This window comes from Pyxicephalus adspersus, chromosome 5, assembly GCF_032062135.1.
Source record: "Pyxicephalus adspersus chromosome 5, UCB_Pads_2.0, whole genome shotgun sequence".
NCBI classification, from domain to species: Eukaryota; Metazoa; Chordata; class Amphibia; order Anura; family Pyxicephalidae; genus Pyxicephalus; species Pyxicephalus adspersus.
In genome coordinates this window covers 95,475,548-95,493,886 of record NC_092862.1, presented here as the reverse complement: position 1 = coordinate 95,493,886, position 18,339 = coordinate 95,475,548, and the positions used below count along the sequence as shown (strand labels likewise).

At 36.0% G+C, this 18,339-nt stretch overlaps 1 long non-coding RNA gene across 1 annotated transcript in view; it reads left to right on the top strand.

Annotated features, from left to right (window-relative positions):
* LOC140332044 (uncharacterized) overlaps positions 1-9,386 on the top strand; it is a 27,317-nt gene extending 17,931 nt beyond the window's left edge. The window contains exons 2-3 of the long non-coding RNA XR_011921030.1: positions 6,503-6,622; positions 9,190-9,386. This is a non-coding gene — a long non-coding RNA (uncharacterized lncRNA). The remainder of the gene's footprint in view (positions 1-6,502; positions 6,623-9,189) is intronic.
* Positions 9,387-18,339: the final 8,953 nt, after the last annotated feature.

Below are 18,339 nucleotides of genomic sequence, written 5' to 3'. Positions count from 1 at the left end.
GGAGTATGTAACACAGAGTTTAGGGATCAGTAATGTATGGAGTATGTAACACAGAGATCAGGGCTCAGTAATGTACGGAGTATGTAACACAGATTTCGGGGGTCAGTAATGTATGGAGTATGTAACACAGAGTTCAGGGATCAGTAATGTATGAAGTATGTAACCCAGAGTTCAGGGGTTAGTAATGTATGGAGTATGTAACACAAGGTTCAGGGATCAGTAATGTATAGAGTATGTAACACAGAGTTTAGGAGTCAGCAGTATGTAAGATAAACTGCAGAGATCATGTTCAGAGTATGTAATAGAGGGTTCAGAGGACAGTATTATAAAACATAAGGCGTAGAGGTCAGTAGATAGTAGAGTGCAGAAGTTGTTTGCATGCAACATTAAGTGTGCAAGTTAATAGTATCTAAGCAGAGTGCAGAGGTCAGTAGTATGTAATGCACAGTGCAGAGATCACTAGAATACAAAAAAGAGTGCACATTTCTCCCTGCTCTCTAGCAATAACTATCAGGCTCCCACAGTAAGCCCTAGAACAGTAATATTCCACTTCAGCCCGCACTTCCCCCTGCAGTGACCAGTGGTGACTCCACTGCCCTTTATTCGGCTGGGCAGTGAATGTCAGATTCCCTGTTTTATAAATAAAACCCGTAGTGTTACAGTTAGAAAATAACCTTACACCATCATCAATGACTGACATTTGCAGCACAACTTTGCCTCTATGGAAGGTAAAGACAATAAAAAAGGTAAAAAAATATACATAAAGGCAAAAAAATATATATATATTATAATATATAGGTAAATACTATCATTACATGTAACCCCATAATACCTTACCCAATTTTTTTTTCAGTATAGCTGATGTACTGATCTAAAAAAAAAAAGCCTAATGTGTTTATAGGGAGACTTTCACGTTTTAAATGTCTTGATCCATGTGTTGCTAATTACATTTCCTATACAGTTTTGTAGAGTCCCTTTGTTAGCTAACTCTATAACAATGAAGTCAGCAACTCTGCTAAATGTCTGCTTAGATATCTATTAGCTACATAGATCATCTGTAATCTCCAATGCGTCTGAGCAGACAAATAGCAAGAAACAAAGCCTTCATTTGTACAAAAAAATTACAAAATTACACCTAATACAGTTTATTGATATATATATTGTAAATTTATCTAGAAACTGCATGTAGAGGCAATCTAGCATTACATATTGCCTACATTACAATTATTTTATTTATGCACTGCAATTTAAAAAAGACACCAAAAAGATGTTACATTTATTTTATTTCATTTTGCATTTTACTTTGCAAAAGGAGTTTTTTACAAGTTTCCATGGAAAATCCAATGCATTATACTGTATGTACATTTAGTTTTTTAACAGAAAATCTAATTTACAAAGTAGGTATATGAAAAATAGATGGATCGGTGCAGCTTTACAGTTGCTGAGGCCTGCACTGAATCTGCTGTCAGATCTAGGCTGTAATTAACCGTACAGCTGAAAAATGACAGAAGTGAACAGCAGTGGCAGTTTTTCTCGACTGTGCATAAACACTGGCAGCAAGATGAAGTTAGAAGCATTAAAATCAAAGAGCTGTGTCACATCACTGATTCAAATCTCTAAGCGGTTCTTTGAAAATCATCTGGCCTCGGCAAACACAAACAGTCGATAAAAGCTTCAGTCGAATAAGCAGCCTAGCCCCTCATCTGCTGTCCCTGAGAAACCAACGGCATTGCTGTAACACATTTCTCTCTCTCCACTTTCAAAACCAGTTTCAATCTGCAGTGTTTCATTTTAAAAAATAAATGTTACTTTTTCTTTGTAGCAGTCTGTCTGTAAATGGCAGTCAAAGCAGAACTTTTATTAACCTTTTATAACGTATATAGTTAAATTCAGAACAGTTTTCAGAACTACTGTAAAACTATCAAATAAAATGTCAACTTCCGGGAAATTTAAAAACACAATTTAACACACTCGTTCATTACTTTAAAATAACACAGATCAACAAAAAAATTGTTTTTTCATTTGCCAAAGTTTTTTCAATATATTTAGTGTATTTCAGGTCTGCTGAATCCAGAAATTACATCAGTTACATTAAATTGGCTCTAGTTCTTGAGGTACAGAAATCGGAAAAAACGATTTTACCAACAATAAATGATAACACAGCATAATATTATCAATCTTTATTTAGATCGATGTTTTGCATTTTATATGTTAAATGTAGTATTATTTTCATGAAACTTTCATTTGCCTTCTTTTTATTTATACATTTTCTTTTTTTTACAAAAATATGAGTTCTTCAAGAAGAATTTGTTTAAATGACCCTAATGTATTTTGCTACTTTTGTGGTGAATATTCTCATCAAAAACAGAGAAGAAACATTACAGAATTTGTGAAACAAGCATATCTTGCATATTTTGGTATTAACCTCCCCAGCGATAACCCCGAGTGTGACTTGGGGTCGAAAAAAGTTGCTGAAAGTGGTAACCCCGAGTCACACTCGGGGTAGGTAAACCTATGAGAAGGTTTGTGAATACAGCGCTTACCTGATCCGCTGGCATCCCGCATCGTCCTTCGCGGCGATCTCTGTCTTCTTTCTTTTTCCTCCGGTGTCTTCTGCACTCGATGAGTCTCCGGGGAGTTTCGCGTGACGTCGGTGCATGTGTACGTTGCCGGCGGGTCGGGGCGGGAAATTCAAAATCCATTTGTATTGCATTCAATACAAAATAACTGTATTGAATGCAATACATTGGATTTATATGTGTAAAAGCAGTACATTGTTTTCAAGAACATTTATTTCACAGTATATATAATAGTATGAGTATAATATATATTTTTTTATAATATATATATTTTTTTTTATTTCATTAATTTTTTTTTTACATGATTTTGTGTTTCAAGCATTATTATACTCATACTATTATATTATACTGTAAAATAAATTTTCATGAAAAACAATGTACCGCTTTTAGACTTATAAAATCGTAAGGAAATGTACCGCTAGGGAGGTTAAACAGGGGGACCAAGATAAGTATTGGGCTCCCCATATGGTATGCAAAACTTGTGTCGAGTGTCTACGTCAGAGGGAAAATTGAAAACTGAAAAGTTTGAAATCTGGTGTACCTATATGGCAAGAGCCCAAAAATCATTAAAATGATTGTTATTTTTGTGCTGTGAATGTAAAAGGTTTCAATCGTTACAAGAAAAACAAATGGGAGTACCCTGATTTGGAATCAGCAAGACGACTTGTGCCGCATGGTGCTGATGTTCCCATACCAGTGTTCAGTACACTCCCTGATATTCCTGTATCCGACATGGAGAATATACAGGGTTTGGAGTGTAATCCAGGAGTTAGCAGTGGAAGTGAATATGAAGAAAGTTTTTCATTAAACCAGCAGTTCTCCCAAGAAGAGCTCAATGATTTAATATGTGACCTAAGTCGGTCAAAACAAACATCTAAACTTTTAGCATCCAGGCTAAAAGAAAAGAACTGTATGAGACCGTAAGTGAAAATAACGGTTTATAAGCAAGAGAGGTGACACTCCTACCATATTTTAGTGAAGATGCAGACTTTGTGTAGTGATGTAACATCCCTGGACTACTAGCCCATATGGGAGTACCAGAATACTGAGCAGAAGACTGGCGGCTTTTCATAGACAGTTCCACTCGAAGTTTGAAATCTGTTTTACTGCATAATGGCAACTGCTTTGCATCAATTCAAATTGGTCACTCAACAAAAATAAAGAATATGAAAATATCAAAATGGTCTTACAAAAGCTTTGCTATCATGAACACCAATGGTCTATTTGTGATGATTTCAAATTGGTGAACTTCCTACATGGACAGCAAAGTGGATACACAAAGTACCCATGTTTCATCTGCTTGTGGGATAGTAGAGCAAAGCAGGATCACTGGAAAAAAATGACATTGCCTCCAAAACATGAAAAAAGGTGCAGCGAACATCATTAACAAGCCAATGGTGGACAAAAAAAAGTACACATACAGTTGGGATTCATTAAGCATTTTGTTAGTGCTCTGAACAAGGACTGTGATTGCTTCAAATACATTTACATTGATATACATTTATATTTATATTTACATTTGTATACATTTGATTCTTCCGTGGATTGAGTACTAAAAAATTAAAAACAAGAATCTTTGATGGACCCCAGATTCGGAAACTGATAAATGATTCAAATTTCACAAGTTACATGACTGATACTGAAGCTTCTGCCTGGCACAGCTATGTCATGGTTGTCAGGAACTTCTTGGGTGACCATAAAGCACAAAATTATGAAGAACTGGTACAAAACTTGCTCTTTAAAAAAACTTTAAAAATTTGGGTGCTACTATGACCATAAATGTACACTATCTCCAAAGCCATTTGCAAAAATTTCCAGAATACTTTGGAGATTTCAATGAGGAACAAGGGGAGAGGTTCCATCAAGATGAAAAGGTGATGTATGAAAGGTATGGGTGATCCAGCATGACTTCAATGACTTCCTTGTAATTAGTTCTGCAAATATACTGAATTTCGTGTACATACTGTAATTTCGTGTACGTAGGAATTTGAGTATTTTCATGTTTCATTAGTTTTCTATGAGGGTATTATTGAGGTAATTATTTCAAAAACTAGAGCCAATCTAGCAAAACCAATAACTTATTTGGAATCTGTGCATCAAACATAACCTTAAATTACTTTAATCTGTTTGGCAAGAAAATGTTTGATGACCAGTGTAATTAATACATATGTTTTCACATACATCCAATATATGTATCTATATTGGTCTTGAGATCAGCAACATTGGTTTATGTTAATGGCATTGTTTTTCCATTTTTGAGTGCATTTGCGAACAGCAAAGTTAACAAAAAATACCTTTTTATTAGTTTTGACCTGCTTTCTATTGTGTTGCCTTTTTTCAGAACCAACGTAGGTCAGGCCTATTCTAATCAGATGTTATATTTTCCCTTCAAATGCAGCTGCATAGGACTATAAGGCTATTTACCTTGAACTCTAAAGCCTCGTCTGATGGACATCAGATGATGGTCACTGGTCACAGACAGCACCAGTAATCAAAGCTGATCACTGTGGATTCTTCTTATTTGTCCATTCAGCATGCTGGCAGCTATGAGCAGGGTTTACACTTATGTGCACTTTAACTATGTATTTAGCTGTTTTCCCAGGTTCAGTTTTCATTTTTGAAACAGCAATACTGGGCATATTACTTAAAACTACAAAGTAGAGAATAAGCAATAAGGTGAACAATTCTAGTATATTAAAAACAATTCAAAATATGCAGAAAAAACAGGGACATAATTGGCTGACGGCAGGAGTTATCAGAGCTGGGACCTGTGGTCTATCTCCTACATTTTTGAAGTGGCAATTCATCTACATCTATACAGAGATTCCTCTCTGTTATCGCCTGTCGGTTTGTGCTTACCCTCATCATAAGCTCTTGGTTTGCTTTGAGGCCCTATATATATTTGAATGAAGATGACAAGATACTGTAATGTATAATATATGCTATAAGGAATTATCTCTCAACATTATTACCTTGATGAAGCGGCATTGACTGTGAAACATGTCGAGACACCCTCTAATTATGTGAGATGCTACACTGTTAGCTGTTAAATCATTTGATATACTATGGCGCAATCTATGACCAACATTGATGTTCAGATCGTGCCGTCCTCCATGTTAAGGCAAATGGCATAATCTTTTATTTGTGTTTTAATATTTTCTAAATAAAACGTTTTTGTTATTTGATTTATTATATGTGCCCATGAAGTCCCTTTTTTCTGCATATTTTGAATTGCTACAATACAGTGGGTATATGGGAGGCAATTATTGAAATATTGAACTAAGCAGGTGATGAACTCATCATATCAATTTCAATAACTTTCCGCTATATTACAAACAAAACACAAATAAACAATTTAAAAATGTTCCTTTCTGGTCTATGAAGGGACCATTGCCCGCTCTGTATCTTCGCAACTGGGTTATAGCTATTGGTGAAGCAAATATGGGTTCTTGTTCAGCTTAAACCAGGTTTATTAAATGCAGAATCTTTTCTAAACCCAGAATGGATTGAACACATAGTTTCAAGCATCACTAGTTTTAGGATCATTTTTGATGACTAAAAGTTTATTTTTGTCATTTCTGTGACCACATCCAAAGTAACAGAGTGACCTGTTTTGAACCAAAGTTGATTAAAATTAGAAGTGACCATAAACTTTAGGAATAAATGGGTAATGTGTGTTTGTAGCCAGTTAGGAAAAAGATTACCAATAATATATTTTTAGAAGTAGTAAGTGTGGACATTAACCTAATTGCATACAAGTTTTCTTCTCTCATTAAAAAGTCTAAAAAAAAGTCCCCAAAATCTTGACAATTTACCAAGCGCATGGCCTTTCCAAACTAAAATAGTAGGTCATCTGAAATAATTGATTCAAAAAAATCAAAAAAAGATTGAAAAATGTATTATTTGTTATTTGTTCCCATTAGATGGCCAGCAGTATGCCAAGTCCCTACTGCCAGGGGCAATAAGGGGAGATGAGCTCTAATTTCAATTCCTCAGTGATGTGAACTTCAGAAGATTTCTGCTCAGTATCTGAGGTTAACAAGGTCAGTGAGGTCTTGTTTTAAAGCTTTTTTTACACAAATGTGTAAGAAACATACTACCCCTAGTGTGATTCAGTTAGATAATCAACATTACACAATAATAAAAGTAAGCAAACAAACTTAAGCACAGAGCTGTTATCCTGAAATGATAACTGAATTGTATGCGTTTTATGCAGAAAGTGCATGCTAGTTTTAGTTTTTATTACTTATATTGGACCCCAACATGTCAGCTTGCTTTTCCTCCCCTGTGCCTGCTTGTCATTTCCTTGCCTGTTAATACTTGCTTTTATATTTACTGTGCTTTTGGGGTTTTTCTCACTCAGTACTATAATATTATCATCATTACTGTATATCACAGGTGCGCTATTTAATTCAGTTATCATTATTTTTTACACAGCGCTATAATATCATCGTCATTTATCAAAATTACACTGTGTTTGCTGTCCACCAGGCCTCACCACAAGCTACATTAAAATCTTACCCCTGACCTGAGTGTTAATGAGTGAACTAATTTATCCAAACTTGAAATAAACCAAGTGAACCAATCCATGTAATAAAGTGAGATTTATGCTGTGAGATTATGTAGGGTATTAGGACAACACAGATTGGTGTTCTGATTCTCTTTATTACCTTCAGAATCACTGGACCCACAATGAGTACACAGCTCAGGTGTTTAGATGAAAATATTATTATTCATATTATTATTATTAATAATAATAAACAGTATTTATATGGCGCCAACATATTATGCAGTGCTGTACATTATATAGAGGTTACAAATAACAGACAGATACTGACAGTGACACAGGAGGAGGAGAGGATTGCTACACAGTTAGATATATGTTTGTTTCCAGTTTATGAGTGACAGTAGACAAAAGGTTAGCTTTGCATCTAAGCAATTAGTAATTTTTTCTAGTTTTCAGCCTATTAATAACAGAATTCATAATCCCACATTGGCAGTTTTTTATTTAAAAAAATCATTTTTATTAGATGTTTTGCATAATATACATAAACATAACACATACAAATAGGATTCCTCTCATTTCATACTATGGCTATACTTCTCACCGATTCCACAAAAAGTACCTATCATATCTTGATATAGCATGACCAGGTTAAACCAACCATGTTACCAAATACATAAGACCTAATACACATATTACATAGTACATAATACAAAATACAGTACAAAACAACATATCACAGTAAAGGGGGTATAAAGGAAAATTTCACCCAATAATCTTGTATATAACTAAATTGTTCAACAACTATTGCCTTTGCAGGCTTATTTAGCTAACTATTTGAATAGAAAATACCTAACCAGACATATAGGCCCTGATTTATTAAAGTTCTCCAAGGCTGGAGAGAATACACTTTCAGAAGTGAAGCTGGGTGATCCAGAAAACATGAAATGGATTTTTAAAAATCATTTGCTATTTGCTAGCAAATGTTTTGAATCCTGGACCAGATCCATTCCAGGTTTGCTGGATCACCCAGCTTCACTTCTGAAAGTGTATTCTCTCCAGCCTTGGAGAGCTTTCATAACTCAGGGCCATGAAGACAGCTCATTTAAAATACCACAGGTAGAATACTTAAATTTATGTCTTCTCGGTGGTATCTATTACCTTTTATGGAATGTATCCTCATTGGCAGTTTTAAGAAAACAGGTAATTGGCTCCTTTAGACACCTTACTAGTTCTGTATAATGCCACCAATATTGCATGCCATTTATTACAGCACAATTTACTAAAGAAATATAGACTGTTCACACAGAAAAGTGAATTATCATCTTGCTTGGCATACCTCACTTTGCTTAGTAAATAGGATGAAGCTCTGTAAACTTCAACCATCCAAGTACATGTATGAAAAAAAATCCAGTTTTCCCTTGCATATGAGTGGGTTGTTTTTCCCACATTCGGTATTCTAAGTGTATTATTTCACTTGGTAAGTGAATAGCCTCAAAAAAGAAACTACCCCTCTCAGAGAGTGGATCATTTGGTAAAAATTCGCATTTAGTTCTAATAACTGAGTGTGCAGGATTCATCATGTTCTTATTCATATATAGTCTGATTCCACGAAAGTATTAGAGCATGTGATACAATTGTTCTGGACCTAATTGTGAATTAAAGAATAGGAAAAGACAGATTTACTGATGCACTCAATTATAAACCTTATTTTCTTTTTGACTAAAGGTGGTGTTAAATATGCAATAAAAAATATTCACTGAACCACACTAGGGAGCTGGCAAGAAGTGAAGTTTCTGTTCCTTTAGTCTCAAGTGACAAATTGTTTAGCAAGCATCAGGTAATAAGATCCCAATCTTGCATGCATGTGTATCGAACAAATTAAAAAACAGCATAGAGGTTATACTTGGTATATTATTGAATGTTGGTTTTATATATGTATTTTGATAAACAAAATGCAATAAAATTTTTAATTTATCTAAGACAATTAAGCTAACACAATGAAAAAAACAAGAATAAAGCAGGTAGAATAATATACAGGTGTTTCAGCATATGCAAAGTAAATAGGTCAGGTTGACTAACAATATAACAGTCTTTTGATTATAGTTTCAGGTTCCAAACTCCCCCACAAGTGTGTTAGACCACCCCAGCCGAGCCAATCAGGACAGCCAAAGATCCAAACAAAGATCCAAACAAGGCAGAGAAAAAGGAAGAAAATGGCAGCTTGAGCAATTTAGCATGGAGAACCTTTTAGAAAAAACATAACACATGAAACAAGTTAACGTTCACAAACTCAAGCTCTCAAGCAGAAACAACATGTATGTACAAAAATAAATAAATAACCAGAATGTTTTGAATGCCCAGAAGGTTCTTGTACGTAAAAGTGTTATTTCCCCAAAGCTTCACAGGATTCCAGCTGAATTTCTCTGTTAAAAGCTATGATCTGTACATAAGATATAAAAAAAATCACACTTACAACTGCAGGTGACATGTCTGTGAAGATTCTTTTTTATCCAGGTCGTGGTATAGCTAGTAGTAGTTAGTTTCGTTCAGCTGGACTTGTTCTCTATGTTTAATGTAGCTTATCCAAGCCACTTCTCCGGTTCTATTGAGCATTTACAAAAGAAAATAAAATTGGGCATTTTAATACTACAGCATTTATTTTATTCACAGGTAACAGGGTCACCTTAATTCAATCATCACGGAATGTGTTGAGACAGATGTAGACTGTCTAAAGCTACATACACACGTGCAAATATTGTCGTTGGAAAGGATCTTTTACGATCCTTTCCAATGACTAAGGACAGCACAATGCATGAACGAGTGCTGTACGTACATCACTGTTCTGCTCTATGAAGAGGGGAGAGGGAGAACGGCAGAGCAGCACCCTGTGCTCTCCTCCTTCCCTTGCATTAGGATTGCTCATGGTCCATCGTCCGTGGATCCGTCAGGAAGGTCGTTCGGACGATGGACGACAGGTGCTGTACACAAGCCAGATTCTCGTCCGATATTGGCCCTGAGCCGATTACCGGGCGAGAACCATTGGACGTGTGTACCCAGCTGAAGAACAGAATAGGAGGTACAATCACTCTGTTCTAATTACATAATCCCATGTTCTACAAATAATGTTGTTTTAATTAGGATCACTCGTCGTCCATCATCCGTGGATCTGGCAGTAGGGGGCATTCGGACGATGGACGACGGGTGCTGTCAGATGCTGGATTCTCGTCCGATATTGGTCCTAAGCCGATTACCGGGCGAGAACCATTGGACGTCTGTATCCAGTTTAGGAACAGAATAGGAGATGGAATCACTCTGTTCTAATTATATAACCCCATGTTCTACAAATAATGTTTTTTTAATTAGGATCGCTCGTCGTCCATCGTCCGTGGATCCGCCAGGACTGTCGTTCGGACGATGGACAACAGGCGCTGTACACATGCTGGATTCTCGTCCGATATTGGTCCTGAGCCGATTACCGCGCGAGAACCATTGGACGTGTGTACCCAGTTTAGGGTAATTACATAATCCTATGTTCTACAAATAATGTTGTTTTACCATCACTGCTATGGTGATTTGACAATTCACACCTTCAGACATGTAAATCAAATAATTACCATTGTGTAGACTTTCCCACACACAATAGAGATGAAGAAGTGGTCTGGAAAAGGTATAAAACATCTCAGATGCTACTTGATCATTACCCAACCTATTGATCAGTTACCTGATAACCAGTCATCATCACCTGAAACAATCCCAGCTACCTAATTAGACAAGAAACATTTGAAAAATGTCATGCCCAATGACACTTCTTGGCATAGGACAGCTATTCTGTCTTACCGCAAGCAGGAGCATTGCAGTAGAATTGCCAGGAGTGTACATGTTATGGAGTAGGGTCATCATTAACTGGTAAACTGTTAATCCTTGCTCCTGGATTCTGGGAGGAAAATGTTACTTTAAAAGAAACATTTTGGAGGTGCTCCATTAGGCTACAATTACAAACTCAAGGAGTTGCATGTTGTGGGGAAAGATAAGTTGGGCACCTGTTAATATAGTCTTTTTCTTTACTGTATTGCTTGTACAACTTTAGGAGACAAGGTAGAGGATGCAAGAAACCCAATAAAAGAAAAGTCAGAAATTGCAGAGCAAAGCTTTACATTCCACAACCAAAATTCAAAGTAACTAGTGTTTACCATTTTTTGAATACCCAAGTTTTGGAGCAGGCAAAACAGTACAATGATTAAATAAGGAAAGCAATGACAGACCTTTTTTTATTACTAAAGCTGCTTACAACATAATAATAATAATAAGCAACATCAAGGACATTGTTCTGTGAGCAGTGAATTCCTATTGCAATGTCCAGGAGCAACGTCCTCTCTAGATGGCAAGATTCCATGAAAGACGTTCCCCCTTGTTAACCATCCCCTTGCTCAGGTCTCCTGTATATAAAGCCTCAAAGTAAGCATTATAAATACACCAGACCATTGACACATCTGAACAGGACCCCAGATTCAAACACTTCTGGAAGATTTGTTTATCACTTTCATTTAGCTTATAACACAAGACAAATCTAATAAACCCCCAGTGGTTGGTTGGGGTGGACAATATAAATAAGTTTATAATTGCCCTTATCACTGTATTGGAAGGACCTCATCAGTAGCATTCAATATCTAAAATTTAGGAAACAAATTGCAAAATACAGGACATGTAAACACTTTTAACACTCTCCCTTTTGAGAGGTTTTCTCCCCTAATTTTCAAGACAGAAATCTAAGTCAAATCTCCTCAATAGAAAAGACAGCTAAACTGCAAATGGCTTAGTAAATTCTTTCTTTATCCAGTATATATATAAAAAAATTGAAATACAGCATACATAAACAGCACTCAATGAGTTCAAAACACATTTTTATTAGAATGCATGGTCAACAATAGGTGTCATTTCTACTGTAACTTATGATGTATGAAGAAAATACATTTTTATCTCTACCGTCAGAACAACTGACCGCCTTCTTACTTCATCTCATTCATATTCTATTAACCATAAAAATGCTACTTATTTTAAATATCAATACTTTAACAACTCATAAACATAAGAATGAGCATAGCACTTTAATATAGACAAATGTTCGTCTTTAAAGGAACATTAGAAGGAAAAGTGCCATTAGGGCACCAATGAAGAATATATACATTTGTTTTGTTTTCAAACAAGCATCCCTTAAAAGACTCCTAATTGATGCTCCTATTTAATCAATGACATTTTCCTAAATACTAGTGAGTTTAAAAGCTTTGTAAATTAATTAGAAAATGGGTGAGTAGAGTATTGCATTATCTTTCCATCACTACATGTTCTGTGTCTTTCTGTGTCTTTCGACACTGCCAGCTGTACACTAATACATAGGTGCTGCATATGTAACTGCGCCTGAAAAGTAAGAAGTGATTCAAATGTTTACTATTTTTAAAATATTTATAGGCCTATCTGTCTAAAATCCACACTATATAGAATTTGCATACGTTCAAGGGTTTTGTTTGGCCTTGGTCGAACGACCAATAGGCTCCCAATTGTGTTTTTTGGAGACAATAATATATGTATTTATTATAATATACTTAAAGTTGATGTATAGCTAAGCTTTCACTTTGATATCTGTCCATATGCTAGCTCAATCAATTTTTGTCTTACTAACAGAGAAGCTGGAATATACTTACAAGTTCATTTTGGTGTAAGAAACACTGAGACGGTCAGTTTTCTAAGTGGACCAGTGGCTAAGACTTTCACAGCCCTAACCTTGTCTAGAGCATGGATGTAAATTACCTTAGGAAATTGGAGTGTGGCAAAAAAACAGAAGAGAAATGTCCAGGTTAAAGTAAAAATCCATAAAAAGAAAATTGTTGGCTTTAACATCTACTTGTCAACATGTACAACCCTTAGCAAAAATTATGGAATCACTACAATTGGAGGATGTAAATTCAATTTTACTTGTAAAAAAGAAATCACAGATATGACACTAAATTTTAATTTAACATCTGAACATTCTGGCTTTGCAAGCATAATCCAAAAAAGTTAGAAGATATGCAATGCAATTAATGGCACATTTTTGTTCAGACCAAGTGGGGTAAAAATTATTAAGTCAATGAACAATGAGGAGAAGGTTATTATTCACTGTGGTAATCATATTGACATATTTTTATTATTATAGTAATAATAAATTATTATATATAATTAATATATATGACATTTTTCATATATGTAATTTTGCTTTTGTATTGTCCATAGTTCCACTTTACTAAGGCCTCTAAAACAGAAACCTTAAATCTGTTATGTTCCAACACCAAGAGCATGATTACATATCATCCTAGCTTTTACCCTGGCAAGTGGAGTAACCTAACTGTGATGCCCCTTGCCATGTGTACGTTATGTCATGGGTCATTTATGGGTAACTCAATCCTTCCCTTCTTACATTTAGATGACGTATAGGAGCTTTTCAACAGTCATGGTCTATTTTTGATGGACACTTACACAACACTCTCACATTAATTGAGAAACAAGAAACTACATGTAGATAATTCCTTGTTTTCATTTTAAAACCTCAACACAGAAGCACAAAATCCCAGTAATTTACAATGTTTTGAAAATACAGTTCAAGTAACAAAGTATTTTACCTATGCATATAAAGAAGATCTCTGGGATTCAACTTAGGGGCTTATTAGTACTTATTTTTTAAGCTTGTATGCATTAGAATCTATTGTTAGTGCAGTCATTGTAGCTATGAAGCAGATTACTTCTGAATATTGAACGATCACATTACTTAGAGGCCAAGCTGTTCCACTGAAACCTGAAAACGTGTATGTCCTCTTGTCTTTTTAAAATCCAAGATAAGGGGTATAATATGTCATGGCTTCTTCAGCCATCTCAAAGCGTGGACTGCTTTTTGCAATGTTAATGTCATCTGTTTTCTAAATTATAATGCAATGGTATATAGGAAAACTTTAATTAACACTGAAGAGATAGATGAAGATATAGAACATCAAATATGTTACACAACAAGATGATGACCTTGACATTTCCATCTTCAAGGTGGTTCTAGTCTTTGCCTAAGAATAGCTGCAATTCATAAAAATAAATTACTAATAGAATGTACCCACTCTATGAAATGCCTCTGACTCTAGAAAAAATGATTTCTATAAAGACTGATTTTGCACACGAAACCCTGGTAAATTGCTACTACTTATAGTATAACCTTCAAACGGAAGCCTTGTACAAATGTTAGATTTCTGTCATTAGAGATGATCATTGGAGATGAAGTCAGTACAACAGTCCACCAATATCATTTAGCAAACCGCCAAACAACCAACTGTTACCTATTGCTACTGGTTACTGGGGAGGACACAGGGTTGCATTTCCTGCTCACCCTGCCATCTCCACACAACAGAACTGCCTGTACAGCATGTTTTCCTTCTACCATTGCTAGAAACAACCACTAATGATCATTTCCAGTGATTTTAATTGGAAATAAATTGGAGTTGTACACAGTAAGTACTACATACCGTAGCCAAACTGGCATTTTTTTACATGTCTTCCTGTAGGACAAAGAAAGCCCAATTTTGCCATAAATTCACTGTGACTATTGGTCTGTCTATGTCTGTCAATAGGTCGTGTGGTAATCAGTTTCAGTTTCTTATGTCATTACAGTATCTGTATAGCAGTTTATGTAGATGTGAATTTTAGTGCATTGAAAGAAATAACAACCCCCAGCTGTTAAGGATAATTTATTTACTTTCACATTCTGTGACTTTATTAAATCTCCGATTTTGAATTTACAAAGGGAAGATCTGACATAACAGACATGAAAATCTTCTAACACATTTTTGAGGTTCTTGTTTAACTTGTTTTGAGGAGCATGTTTTCTACATAAGCTATACAGTTGGGCATATTTAAATGTTGTTCAAAGTCATAAATATATATATATAATACTCGAAGCAAAGTTATATATAAAATATATGCTTCCCATTTTGTTTTTAAAATCATATATTTTCTTTTATATTTTTCTTACTTCTAAAGTTACAGTATACGTATATTATGTAAGAATACCTCTGAACAGTAATTAAGCATACATTATCCATATCTATATTAGATTGTGTTCTTTTTTTATAAGTTAAAAATAAAATAACTGCATTCAATATTTTATGTGCGTATTTATTAGTTTATTATATATAAAACATATGTAAATTTTTGTGCTGTCCATGTCCCGACTATGAAGAGTTCCCAGTACCTTCTGTTTCATCCACTACAGGTAATTAAGAAGAAATCTATCCAAGTAAAGGGAAAACCTCTTCTAGCCAGTTGTTAATGGAGCGGGTGTCACCATTGAAGGATTTACTCTCATCTCCTGTTTTAGCTGTAAAGTTTTGGCCATCTCACCTGGTGACTGGTGCCAATGATCGCCAATCAAAATTCACAGGTTTAACCAACTGTGGGGACTGCAATACAAACTTGAGAAAAGTTCTAACCCATCCTTGCTTTATCAAAAACTAAACTAAGCAAGAACTAAACAAAGGAAAGAAAGTGTTTTGGTTTTAAATACATGTTTTTTTAAACACAGAATAAAAAAATTAAAGAACATGCAAACATGACACCTGGAAGCTGATTGGTCACTGCGCAACGCAACATTTTCTATATGTATAATAATCCATGGCATACATTTGAATTCAGTTTAATCCTAAACTCTATGAAACAAATGACTGTATCGAAGTCAGATCTTCAATCCCTAAGTATTATTATTATCACTACAGTGGGGAAAAAAGTTTTGGCTTCTATACAGTAGTTTGCTTCATAGATTTCATGATTTGTTTTGCTAGTAGTAGGCTCATGGTTTTGAAATGACCTGTTTCCAGATCAGAGTAAGACTAGCACTTACAGTCTGTTTCATGTCAGTTTGCATCAGTTTTAGTTACGGAAAGCTATTTGTGAACATGGCACTGCAGCATGTGAAATTGGCCCAGCTTTACTCTTGAAACAAGCTGACAATTAGCACAGGGATCAGCATCAAAAAAGAGCAACGCAGCATGAAGCCTGCCTAATTAGTCATATGAACCGGGGGCTTCCCCTCCACTTCCTTAGGAACGCTCTGCTGTCACATCCTATACGAAAAGAATTTTTCACCTTGACATAGCAATATTCAAATAACAGAAGTTCTGGCTGTGAACATGCTGATGAGAGTTCTTAAATGTATCTTTTCTAAGGTTCCTCAATCTCATTTTGAGCACTAACTATGACACTATCATAAACATGTGTAGCCCAAACCAAGACAGCTTTTTTATGTTATAAGCATAGAATTCAATACAAGGAAATATTATAACCAAAACGGTACCATTTTTGTTAAAGGCAACCTTTCATTGAAGTTCAGATTTCATTTTAATCAATATTACCAAATCAAGTTATTATTTTGAGTAGAAAGTTGAGTAGCTAATATTTGCCATGATAAAAAAAAACTGTTCTTTATTAGGGATGAAGTTATATACCATATAACTTGAGTTTGTAATTAACTGTATGGTCCACATGTGGCAACATTTGTGAACTAAAGTGGACATCTGCAAACAGTGAATTCTAAATCTACTGGTTGTAAGCAAGTCTGGCCCAGTGTGGCTCCTATTCCCCAGGCATCAGTGCTAAACCTGGCATGATAAATATTCTCTGGATAAATTGAGAGGGACTGCTAGTTCTGAAGAGTTGGAGGATGAGGCCAGTGAGAATAAAAAGGTATTGAACTATCAACATCAGACTGACACGTGGCAGCACCACCAGTTCCAATGATGTGCCCAACCTTTCATCCCGCTGAGATGTCAGACGATTCAAACTGTATGTGTAGTCATGTGTATCCCGCTTCTGACAACATGGCCCAGCAATACAGACACAATACATTCCACATGCCGATGGAGGGCAGAAATGGCCTTCTGGAACACAAAATGGTTATAGATTAATGGAAGGAGCTGCTTCCAATAGATGGAAAGGGGAAAGACAGAAAATTTGCCAAACTAGCATTTATAAGCTAAACCAGGGCGAAGTGTTTCCCATTGCCCCTACAGCTGAGACACCTGCCTGGGAAAGGAATCTGTTGCCGATAGTAATCATCGGAGAATTCTGCCTAGGAGAATACTGCAGAAGTTCCAGCCTTCACTTTACCTTTCTCAGAGTAGCACCATGACCATTTTCCATACTTGATGTGGGATACTTTTAGGCCCCTGAAACCCTTTGTAAGACTTCTCTCTCTCCAGAGGCCTCAGATGTTGCAACGGATGTGGCAGAAAAATGTTGTGGAGATGAAAAATGTGAAATGTGAAGATGAGGAGTACAGACTTTTTGCTGACAACTTTTCTTATTAAGGTTCTGCTTACACTTAGTTCTGTGATGAACAGACATATGCTTCCTCATGTATGTACTTTTCAAATGGCTGGCACTTATACCACAGCTAATATGCTGCAGACAGAGGTTGCAGACCACAACGGTGCAGGTCGCAGTAGATGCATGCAATAGGACCCCCAGTGCAAAATTCTGTTAACAAAACAATAGGCCGCAGAAGCAGCATTGGGAGGAATCTTTGGGCAATATTACCAGATTAATTTTGATGGCTTTTACCTTTAGTCCTCAGCAAACTGCCTGTCTCTGGACAAGATTCTTCCCGGTTGCTGTTCCGACTCATTGCCCCTGATTCATCATTGAAATCCGCGATCGCTGGAAGCGCGATAATACGCGCGACCCGCGATCGCGGATTACCGCGGTCCGGGACTCGAGTGCGCGCGTCCACTTGCATCCTGAATCTGCCGGCCGGATTCCTGCCATGCGCAAGTTGTTGAATAGCGCGATCGCGCGCGATTCCGGATCGCTAATACGAATGCGCGACCGATAATCCGATTTTGCTTGATGAATCAGGGGCATTGTCCAACCTCTGCTAATCCCAATCCTAATCCCTAATACAACAATCAATAAATCTCCCTGTTATTTCCCTACAAGTGTTGCTTCATTAATTGTGTGGTATTACAGTACAGGTAGTCCTTGGGTTACATACGAGATAGAGACTGTAGGTTTGTTCTTATGTTGAATTTGTATGTAAGTTGGAACAGGTACATTATTTTAATAAATGCAATTGGGACGGATGTTTGTCTCAACATACTATTGGGCAGCGTGGTGTCAGTTATTATATAAAATCCTCACTGTGAGTTAATCGCAAAAAAATAAAAATTTAATGAGCCTAGACATTTATTA